The sequence below is a fragment of the Lissotriton helveticus genome, chromosome 3_1 (assembly GCF_964261635.1).
Source record: "Lissotriton helveticus chromosome 3_1, aLisHel1.1, whole genome shotgun sequence".
NCBI lineage: Eukaryota > Metazoa > Chordata > Amphibia > Caudata > Salamandridae > Lissotriton > Lissotriton helveticus.
Genome location: NC_136061.1, coordinates 1,967,140,211 through 1,967,152,748, shown reverse-complemented (window position 1 = coordinate 1,967,152,748; position 12,538 = coordinate 1,967,140,211).

Genomic DNA, 12,538 nt, shown 5'->3' with positions numbered 1-12,538 from the left:
TGTTCGAATTAAGGAACAAGGAAGGAGGTTACAACGGAACAAAGTTGTCCCTGAGGAGTTCCTCCTCAAGATTAAATCGAAGGTAGGAGATGAAATGGACACCTGTACTGACCCACTTAGATTTGGGGGTAATGTAATAGACTCTTTTGAGAAAATTTGTCTACATGTGCAATCAGAATTAACGATGAAGACATTACATAAACCTAACAAAGAGCATAGATGGTTTGACCACAAATGCTCCAAGATACACAGTGAGCTCCTACAAGCTTTAAATAAGAAACCTAGAGATAAAAGTAAGGTTTCATTTCTAAGGAAATTATATAAAATGACACTTCTTAATAGGAAAAATAAATTAAAAAAAGATGCATGGGACTCACTGTTTGAAAAAGAAACCTTAAGGAACAGTTCCAAATTCTGGACTATTGTTAATTCACCCTTGTTCAATGGGTTGGCAAACGCACCATTAGAAGTAAACATCACTGAAATAGAATGGCTAACCCATTTTGAGAGAGTTTATGGCAGTAATCTGGTATTGGATAGTTATGAGATTCTACCTAGAGAAACAGTGGGCCCCGTTCAGAATATCACGATTAAAGAGGTGCAGTTAGCGATAACTGAAACTTCTGTTAAGAAAGCACCAGGACCAGATGGGGTACCATCTGATTTGTATAAAGCTAACCCTGAGCTCTGGTCCATAATACTTGCAAATGTTTTTAACTTAGCAGTTAATTCGAGCCCCACATGCTTTCCCAAGACTTGGTCCCGATCCATTATAATACCGATATTTAAGAAAGGTCAGAGAGGGGACCCAAAATGTTATAGTCCGATTTCCTTGATCGACAAATCGATCAAGATATTAGGAAAAGTGATTTTAACAAGAATAAATGCATGGGTGATGGATCAACATAGTCTATGTGACGCCCGATATGGGTTTAGAACAGGAAGAGGCACGCAAGATCAATGCCTAAACCAACACTTAATTGTGAATAAATATACAATAGCATCAAAGGGCTCACTCTTTTTGGCATATATGGACTTATCCACAGCTTTCGACCTGGTCAATAGATCAAAGCTGTGGAAAATGCTCCTGGAACTAGGTTTGGATCAGGCCCTGGTAAATTTTCTCGCAGAGCTACACAGGGATCTAGCAGCCACGATCAGAATGACGCAAGAGGGAAAATGTACCGCCTTATTTAAATCAGGCAGAGGGGTGCGTCAAGGCTGCATATTGGCACCAATGTTGTCCACACTTTACATTAACTCTCTAGAGAAAGATCTGGCAAATGTAACAACAGATATCCCGCGTATGGGAGAAAAGTATCTACCAGTACTCCTATACGCGGATGACACAGTACTTATGGTAAGAACACCCAATGCCCTACAAAAATTGCTAGACTCATTCGGAGTGTTCATGGAAAAGTTGGACTTGGTGGTTAACACGAATAAATCCCATGTTATGTCCATAGGGAAATGCAGAAAGCAGTTCAAAACAGTGTCATGTAATGCCAATATAATTACGAAGGTGAAAGTTTTCACCTACTTAGGAGTGGTCTTTGATGACGTAGGCTCCTGGGTCCCCCAATTTCAAAATAAAGTAGCTGCCATAAAGAGATCATAATTTGCTATTCTTGGTTTTGCTAAGAGATTGGGAGGCAAACCAGGAGAAGCAATATTGTCTATCTACAAAGCAAAAACTGTAGCCATAGCAAGGTACGGGGCTGCAATATGGGGCTACAAGGATGTAACCCGTATACAGAGGGATGAAGATAAATTCTTACGAGCTTTGCTGGGCCTCCCTCAATCAACTCCCAGCTTTGCTGTTCATCGAGAGTTAGGGGTGGGTTACATCTCAGATTATTTGAATATGGCCCCTATCCTGCAATGGATTAAAATTTGGATAAGCCATGACCTGACTTTAAATCAAAAGATTATCAGGGCCTGCTTGACATTAGACAAGGCAGCTGAAATAAAATGGTTGTCATATATCAAAGCATCATCTAATTATTTGGGGCGCCCCGAAATATTTTTGAACACTGAAACCCTAGTCAAAGTTGATATTAACTGGGTAAAAACCAATTTTATTAAATTAAGGGAAATGGATCGTGAAGCCAAGGAACTGTGTAAGCCGACAGTAAGGGCTCATTATTTACTGATTTTGACAATGTGTATTCAACCATACCTGACTATAGTTACTAAACCCTACCATAGATGGCTTTTAACTAAATTTCGATTTAATCAATTGCATCTGTTATTGGGAAATTACTGGGAGTGGAGTAAACCGGAGGATGCCGCCCCCTGTAATTGTGATTATCACTCATACCAGGACACTATGCATTTGTGTTCTTTTGCCCATTTTATATGGAATGAAGGAAAAGGTTTATTTTACCATTATTGAAAAATATGGGTTTTATTCAAGTTAAACCTGCCTTAATTTACCTACAGATGATGGAATCCTCGGTTGTCATGTTTGGGGTAGCAAATTTTATTGTAACATCTATCCGCAACAAAAAAACTAGACACCTGGAGGAAATGAATTGTGAGTGAGAGCAAAAGTAATTTTAATGTCGGTAGAGATCAAAAAAACTTAATTGACTAGATGTGTACATTTGATAAGATATTCTGGAAATCTGTGCACTTGATGAATTTTAAGACTATTTTATATGAATTGTATCTTTTGTAAATATGACTATCTATATTTTTAATTGTGATTATAAAATGTAATTGGATAGAATGCTTTTATGATTTTAAATAATCGAATAAAGTGGTTTTGAACTTGAACTTGAACTCCTGTGACGGGAGCCAGATTTGCATTTCAAAGGCAGCAACTTCTTTGAAGCTTGCCGGCCTATTAAAGCTAGCCAGCAGGTCATCTTGTGGGAGTGGATGTGACACCCTCTTCCCGGACAGGCTTTGTTTTTGACCTATGAGAGCAAAAAGCTCTCTGGCACCTCTATGGTGCCCTCTGGGTGCATGTAATAATAAATTCGATACTGGAATCAGTGAGGGTTTATTAATATGAGGTGTTTGATACAAAACACCATATGTTTAGGTGAAGCCATGATGTATATGAGGAACTCGTTTTGACCAGTGCCTTAAGATGGCTTCCCTGCTCACTTGCAATGTCTAGCAGTAGAACTAGACATCACAGGGGCATATCTGCTCAAGCACATATGTCCTCACATAAATTATAATGCACTCTGCCTTAGGGCTCAAAGGCCTGCTATAAGATGCAGTGACTTTGGCATGACACACAGGAGTGTCATGTGTTTTCACTCATGGTTTGCATCATGTCACGCAGACTGCAATGCCAGTCGTCTGGAATATGTATGTGGGTCTCTTAGGATGGCATAAGATATGCTGCAGCCCTTAGTGACTCTCTTTAGTACCCCTGCCCTAGCTACCTGGGGTACCATTTATTAGGGACTTGCACTAATGATCACACCTACCTGATATTAATATATAATAAAGTGACTGGAGTAAATGCATGCAATTTTTTCTTCAGGGCACATTACTAATCACAAAAAACACTGGACCAATCACTAATCTTGGATTCCGGAGTAGCATGCTACTCACTGTAAGGCGCTTTGACTCCTCATCAGGGGTAGTAAGCGCTATATAAATCCAATTACAATACAATACAATATTAAGCATACACTTATGCACAAAGCAGCCATCAGCCATACACATACAAAATTACAAACATGAACAAAAAATACATGTACCAAAATATATAGAACTCCTACTAAAAGGAGTAATGGGGATTCTGTCAGTGCAAATTCATTAATCCCACGTTTTGTAGAGAAGGTAACCAACATCAACATTCTTGCCTACTATGGTTCTTTTAAATTTTAAATAACAAAATACCTGCCTGCAGGCTTTAGCGCAGCGTATAATAATACACCCTTAAAGGCCGATTGGCTTTAACATGCTTTTCACAAGAAATAAGTCTGGGTTACTTCCTTTGTTGTAACCTTTCATACTAAACAAGACCAATGGCACTAAAGTTGACGTTTGCCAGTAAACCAATCTGGATTTGGGCATTGGCTTGTAAAATAATAATCTCTGGCTGAGTATATTAAGTATAAGCCTTCCCACAAGACTATGGTCATAAAATTAAAAATATGTACAAATTTACAGTTGGCAAAACAATATAGAAGTCCTCCTAAGTGAAACATAATCAGAATGATCACATTGCATATCTTCTAAACTCAGTATTTGTAGGAGGTGGTCACCAACCACCTTATGTAAATCGGGAATTTGAGAGTTAATCTGTGTATCAAAATACCTCTCTTCAGGCTTCAACGTAGCATAACCATCCACCTGAAAAGGCATGTTGATTTAAAATGTTTTTCACTTTAAATAAGCCAACCACATTGCCTTTGTTGTAACTTTTCATAATGACAGATCAGACCTATGGCATGATTGGTTTGTCACTATTATCAATTCAGGCCTACTTTATGTTGCGTTTATTTAAGGAGTCTTATGAAGTGCCATCATGAATACCAGAGCACTGTACATAAGCAAAACCAGAAACAAACATAATCAATTACATTACTAATATTCTCAAAACAGCAGTCACAGTCCATTACACTGTTCCTCTAGGGTTGTTCATCTGGACTCCAGTGGTAATCTGGTGCAAGGAAACCAAAACCTCATCGTTCATGTTTGTTCTACTATGTTGCGAGGTGCTCTTGCCAGTCAGGTAATCAGAGTTCAGTTGAGAGGGTCATCCTAATAGGCTGTTCGAAGGTTATCTTTGGATCCTGTCTATATGGTAAGAATCTGCTTATGAAAATCCTTTTAACCTCTTTCTTGAGAATGGAGGTGAATGGGTTTGACTGGATTTCTGGAAGGAGAGAAATCTATATCCTCAGAGCAGATCTTGAGGAAGTGTGTAGGCCTTTTGTTTTCTATATCTGGGATGTTCCTTCGCAGGGAGTTTGCACTCCTGAGGGAGCGGCTGCCCCTGATACTTAGATCTTTTCTGTTAGGTAGCTGGGCTCACCGTAGTGCAGGGATTTGCATGTTAGGCAAGCTATTTTAAGCCTGGTCCTAGATTCGAATGGGAGCCAGTTGAGAGACTTTGGAGAAGGGGTAATGTGACAAAAATCCAATAACAGAAACAATATATGAAATGTAAAAGTTTTTTGTAGAAATAGCACCAGGAAGCACAAAGTGGCAATTATCGTTATGGTTGCAGTAGAACAGGACCTAGGATCAATTTGAGGCTTGCTGCGATGGAGCGCAAGTTGGATACACTTTGTCCAGATTTTTATTGTTCAAAAAGTTTACTTTCTAACTTTAGTCCTTTAAGTGTCGATCCACCAAAGGAATGCACTACTAAAGCCCCATAGGACCTCAAGGGAGGCACTTAGAGACTCATTAGGTGGCAAGCAGAGGCCAACAGGAGGGTCCAGTCCAGGTCCATTTGCCACTGGTCAGCTGGGCAGTTGCAGAAAAAGGGTTCTTGTAGCTTGTTGTGCCCCTGCAGCTTTACCAGGCGGTCAGCCTTAGGAGCCTTTGAGTACACTTTCTCTGTACTGGGTACAGGAAGGCGAGCAAGTTCAGAATTCTAGGCTCATCTCAGACAGCAGGTTCAATCCTCTTCTAATCTTCCCCGGAATCCAAGAGTGTTCTGAAGATGGTACCTGGCTATGCCACGTTTATGCATGGCATGAGCTAGTGGTGAGAGTGACCCCTGCTGTGCCCTGACCATTTGGGTTAAGATCCTAGTGCACACCCAACTCACTTTGGCCATTTTCAAGATGGCTGAAGTCTTCGGGTACACTAAGCTAGGATGCTGGGGGAATGTGTGGGAGTGTACTATGGTGATGCTAGTGTCCTCCCACATTTAACACTAAAACCCACATGTACGCAGTCCCAACAAACTCCGAGACAGACGTCTGGTAGAACAAAGCTGAGTTTTCAACAACCAGAAACTGGATGTACACAAATTGTTTAGACATTCTCTTTCCTCCTAGGAAATGTGTCCCAAATGTCATTTGGCCTGTAAAGCAGGCTTGTCAATCTAGCAGGATTGGACACTGTGATGTCAACAAGAGAAAGCCTGTGTTGCATGGGAACGGTGCATGTCTGGATGTTAGCTACATCTGCTTGTAACAGGGTAGGCCTCTGTGAAGTTAATCAAGTCCTTGGGCTCCGCCCACATGCCATCTTGTCAAGTGGACAACACCTCCCCACCACCAAAAGCCTTTTGTCTCTGTCCCGGGAACAGCTTCGCACCTACTGAAATATTAATTACTGGCTGACAGAAGTGGAAAACCAAAATGCAGATTTTGCTTCCAGGGACTTCGAACAGGGCAAAGGTAACTTTCCAAAAGTTTATTTTCTGTAATATTTAGAATATGGATTTGCAATAACTATTAAACCGGTTTTCTAGCTGGTTCAATTACTTATATACAGTATTAATATTTAATTTCACATCCCAGCATTTTCCTTTGGAACAGAGAGCCTTGCTACAGTGAAAATTAGAATATAGAAGGAGGTACCCACTAGAAGGGATTTGTAGAGCAAGGGGGGAAAAGACAGAAACACTTGAGGAAAACCCCCCACAAGTCCGGCATTACTTCTTTGTAGGCTTGCTATAGCTTGATGGGCTGCCCATCCCTAAATTTATTAAGTCATGAACATAGACATACAGATATTCATTTTATTGAATTTTTAAACTTGTTCATATTTTTTCAATGAGATTTTCTGATTATATAAAGTTAAAAATATGTTTGTGAAACCACAAATAATTATTTAATACAAATATACAGTGCTTCCACATTGTAATACATCAGATGTTAGTCCTATCATGAAACATATTTGAAGACAATACATGTGTGTTCAAACATATAGTATGTCCCCTATATCCAACTACACAAAACCATTCTAACCTCATACGCAACAACACACTAGTATTAACCAGCATAGAACCATATTCGATCTAAAGTTTCTCCTTTGGTTGTATCATATGAGTGGGACCCTTTCCAAAGCACTCCTTCTCCCCTTATTGGGGAGGGATCCAGGATTTATGCCCTGGAGTCTCAGAGACCCCTCTGAGAGAGTCCACAGCGACAAGGGAGTCTCACACAGCGGAGGCCTGGGTTTTTATCCCAATAAACAAACTAGCACACTCATCACATACATGATCAAAAAATATCCATAATCGTGTTGCAGATTGTTTTGAAATCCCAATCCACAATACAATTAAGGATATTTTTTAAAATGTGCTCTCTGTGATTATCATCTGTGTATGTAATGATGGTTGGGTAGGTCATATATGAGATGAGCGTGCTAGTGTGTTGTTGGATATGAAGTTAGAATGGTTTGTGTGGTTGGTTATAGGGGGCATACTATATGTTTTAACACACATGTATTGTTTTTTCAAATAGGTTTCATCATGATAGGATACTTGTCCTATGTATTACAATGTGGAAGAACTGTATATTTGTATTAACCCCTTGCCTGCGCTGAATGTTCAGCGCTAGTGCGGAACGTTCTATTGCACGGGCCAAACTAAACACGGCAGCAACAGGTGGGGCCCTGAAAGTAGATGGCAGGCATTGGAGAGCAGAGTGCTGTGTGCTGTTGAGTGCTGTGTGCTGTTGAGTGCAGAGTGCTGTGTGCTATTGAGTGCAGAGTGCTGTGTGCTATTGAGTGCAGAGTGCTGTGTGCTATTGAGTGCAGAGTGCTGTTGAGTGCAGTGTTGAGTGCAGAGTGCTGTTTAGCGCAGAGTGATGTAGAGTGCTGTTGAGTGCAGAGTGCTGTGTGCTGTTGAGTGCAGAGTGCAGTGTGCTGTTGAGTGCAGAGTGCAGTGTGCTGTTGAGTGCAGAGTGCTATTGAGTGCAGAGTGCTGTGTGCTGTTGAGTGCTGTGTGCTGTTGAGTGCTGTGTGCTGTTGAGTGCAGAGTGCTGTTTAGCACAGAGTGCTGTTGAGTGCAGTGTGCTGTTTAGTGCAGTGTGCTGTTGAGTGCCGAGTGCTGTGTGCTGTTGAGTGCTGTGTGCTGTTGAGTGCAGAGTGCTGTGTGCTGTTGAGTGCTGTGTGCTGTGTGCTGTTTAGCGCAGAGTGCTGTTTAGTGCAGTGTGCTGTTGAGTGTAGTGTGCTGTTGAGTGCCGAGTGCTGTGTGCTGTTGAGTGCAGAGTGTTGAGTGCTGTGTGCTGTTGAGTGCAGAGTGCTGTGTGCTCTTGAGTGCAGAGTGCTGTGTGCTCTTGAGTGCAGATTGCTGTTGAGTGCAGAGTGTAGAATGCTGTTGAGTGCTGTTGAGGGCAGAGTGCTGTTGAGGGCAGAGTGTTGTTGAGGGCAGAGTGCTGTGTGCTGTTGAGTGCAGCGTGCTGTGTGCTGTTGAGTGCAGAGTAATGTGTGCTGTTGAGTGCAGCGTGCTGTTGAGTGCAGTGTGCTGTTGAGTGCATTTAAGGTGGAGACTGAAGAGGTGAGTCTGATGCTCCTTTGAGATGGGTTGCACCTTGGGGTAGTGTCATTTTTTTGGGGCTAAGCTATTCTGGTTTGCGAGATTGTTTTAGGGAAGTAGGTATCTGCCTCGCGTATTTCATTTCAATATAATTCAAAGTTTCTCCTTGCGTGACATGGATTGTAAGATATGCAGTGCTGTGTACATGAATCTGGCCACTTTAAAGCTAATCCCTGCTTCCATTTTTCAAATTAAGTTTTTTTTTCTTCAAATTGAGGGGTGGTATGTAGTGTAATTTCTTGGCTGTTGTCACAAGTTGAGCTGCCCACCATAGGAAGATCTTGCGGCGAGCCACCATAGATTTAGTAAAGGCTGGCTAGAGTTACTTTGCACAAGAGCTAATGTTTGTATTGCTGCTTAGAAGTGCCAGGGATAGATGGTTGGAATTTATTTTACAAACGTAGTTGTAAAGACACAGTTTTCATAGTTTGAAATGTCCGGGAATCATACTTTGCAATCAGTGATGAATCCGAGCAGTTTGGCGTTCGGATCGCTGAAGGAGATATTCTGATTTGGGGTAGTATCTCAAGTTATTTTGGTACTAGAAGTAGAGGAATCATTGAAGTAGTAAAGGTGGTGTTCTTTCTTAGATGGATTCAACTTAAGGAAGAAGGAGCTCATCTATTCAGTTAGTTTTTGAGGAAGTTTATTAGAGTTGAGAAGCTGGATGTCTTGAATGTGTCATACACCATTCTCCTTTACTGCTGGCTCCCATTCCCAGTGTGTCTTCCTTCCATCACTGCCCCATCCGAATGTGTTCCACACCTCCATCGTTGCTGCCACCTCCCTCCATCATGGCTACCCCAGTAAGGGGTCCCTTGTCTGGTCTGCATGGGGCACCAAGCTTGGCTAATCCGGGTGCTGACGCTGGACAATGTGTTACACCTGGTCTGCAGGGATTCCTTTCTCTGGCCTGTTCTTGCAGGGTGTCCCACAAGTACCATGCATAGGATGCTGTGCCAGCAGGGTATCCCTTCCCTCCTCACATCACTTGGCCTTCTCAGGGCGCTGTGCCAGCAGGGTGTTGTCCCTTTGTTCTCACATCACTTAGCCTTCTCAGGACGCTGTCTCCTGTGGCTGCCCCTTGCTGGGTCTGCACAGGGCTCTGCGTTTCAAGGGAAATTCAAGCCATGGGCAGCAACAGTGCCAGATACATACGGTCCTAAGCCTGATCTGCAGGGTGCCCTACATGGTCTCCCACACCCGGCACTGGGCATGGGGGTGTTGGATGCCTGCCAGGCACCAGGCGCTACCTGGCTTGAATCAGGAAATCAGACAGCAGAGTGCCCTGCTTCATGTGGAGACTGCCCTGTCCCTGGCCTGCACCGGAGGGTCTTTCACAGTAGAATGTCCCACTCCACTCCTGGTCGGTACATGGCTGCAAGGCCCCAGGGCTGCGCAGCGCTGAGTCTGCAGGGTGTCCCGCGCCTAGCATGCTAGGCGTCTGCAAGATGCCCAAGGTCTGGCTTGCACTAAGCCAAGGAGCCACATGGTATCCCACGCCTGCAGCTTCAGGTTACTCCAGGCCTGGGCATCACACAGGGCAGATGGTTTGAGGGGTGCCCTGTGCTGCTTGCAAAGTCTGCAGTGATGGCGAACACCCTGGCATTTACATGGCGGTCTATCCGCAGGGTGTCCCGCCCAGGTGTGACAGGCGCTGGACGGCGATACAGAAAAGGGGGTGGTGATGAACAGAGTGTCTGAATTAAGCAGACCACTCTTACCCAGTCCAAAGATCAGGGCTTGATCCATCACCGTTATTTATCTCACTGCCCCATCCCAGCTCAGAACCTGGCTATATGCAAATTAGTCTGTCCCTGGCCCAGTGCATCATGGGAACAGGGCAGACCAAACTACCAAGCCAATTCTTCACCAGAAAGGAGACAAGCTACCGGGGACCGGTTTCTGGCATTTCAGCCTCTTCGGCCCGGCTTGCTTGAATCCTGATGGAGCAGTGAGAAAGGGACTCATGTCTGAGTATACCCTGCCACACCTATAGTGGCCAAAAACGATACAGAAAAGGGGGTGGTGATGAACAGAGTGTCTGAATTAAGCAGACCACTCTTACCCAGTCCAAAGATCAGGGCTTGATCCATCACCGTTATTTATCTCACTACCCCATCCCAGCTCAGAACCTGGCTATATGCAAATTAGTCTGTCCCTGGCCCAGTGCATCATGGGAACAGGGCAGACCAAACTACCAAGCCAATTCTTCACCAGAAAGGAGACAAGCTACCGGGGACCGGTTTCTGGCATTTCAGCCTCTTCGGCCCGGCTTGCTTGAATCCTGATGGAGCAGTGAGAAAGGGACTCATGTCTGAGTATACCCTGCCACACCTATAGTGGCCAAAAACGATACAGAAAAGGGGGTGGTGATGAACAGAGTGTCTGAATTAAGCAGACCACTCTTACCCAGTCCAAAGATCAGGGCTTGATCCATCACCGTTATTTATCTCACTGCCCCATCCCAGCTCAGAACCTGGCTATATGCAAATTAGTCTGTCCCTGGCCCAGTGCATCATGGGAACAGGGCAGACCAAACTACCAAGCCAATTCTTCACCAGAAAGGAGACAAGCTACCGGGGACCGGTTTCTGGCATTTCAGCCTCTTCGGCCCGGCTTGCTTGAATCCTGATGGAGCAGTGAGAAAGGGACTCATGTCTGAGTATACCCTGCCACACCTATAGTGGCCAAAAACGATACAGAAAAGGGGGTGGTGATGAACAGAGTGTCTGAATTAAGCAGACCACTCTTACCCAGTCCAAAGATCAGGGCTTGATCCATCACCGTTATTTATCTCACTGCCCCATCCCAGCTCAGAACCTGGCTATATGCAAATTAGTCTGTCCCTGGCCCAGTGCATCATGGGAACAGGGCAGACCAAACTACCAAGCCAATTCTTCACCAGAAAGGAGACAAGCTACCGGGGACCGGTTTCTGGCATTTCAGCCTCTTCGGCCCGGCTTGCTTGAATCCTGATGGAGCAGTGAGAAAGGGACTCATGTCTGAGTATACCCTGCCACACCTATAGTGGCCAAAAACGATACAGAAAAGGGGGTGGTGATGAACAGAGTGTCTGAATTAAGCAGACCACTCTTACCCAGTCCAAAGATCAGGGCTTGATCCATCACCGTTATTTATCTCACTGCCCCATCCCAGCTCAGAACCTGGCTATATGCAAATTAGTCTGTCCCTGGCCCAGTGCATCATGGGAACAGGGCAGACCAAACTACCAAGCCAATTCTTCACCAGAAAGGAGACAAGCTACCGGGGACCGGTTTCTGGCATTTCAGCCTCTTCGGCCCGGCTTGCTTGAATCCTGATGGAGCAGTGAGAAAGGGACTCATGTCTGAGTATACCCTGCCACACCTATAGTGGCCAAAAACGATACAGAAAAGGGGGTGGTGATGAACAGAGTGTCTGAATTAAGCAGACCACTCTTACCCAGTCCAAAGATCAGGGCTTGATCCATCACCGTTATTTATCTCACTGCCCCATCCCAGCTCAGAACCTGGCTATATGCAAATTAGTCTGTCCCTGGCCCAGTGCATCATGGGAACAGGGCAGACCAAACTACCAAGCCAATTCTTCACCAGAAAGGAGACAAGCTACCGGGGACCGGTTTCTGGCATTTCAGCCTCTTCGGCCCGGCTTGCTTGAATCCTGATGGAGCAGTGAGAAAGGGACTCATGTCTGAGTATACCCTGCCACACCTATAGTGGCCAAAAACGATACAGAAAAGGGGGTGGTGATGAACAGAGTGTCTGAATTAAGCAGACCACTCTTACCCAGTCCAAAGATCAGGGCTTGATCCATCACCGTTATTTATCTCACTGCCCCATCCCAGCTCAGAACCTGGCTATATGCAAATTAGTCTGTCCCTGGCCCAGTGCATCATGGGAACAGGGCAGACCAAACTACCAAGCCAATTCTTCACCAGAAAGGAGACAAGCTACCGGGGACCGGTTTCTGGCATTTCAGCCTCTTCGGCCCGGCTTGCTTGAATCCTGATGGAGCAGTGAGAAAGGGACTCATGTCTGAGTATACCCTGCCACACCTATAGTG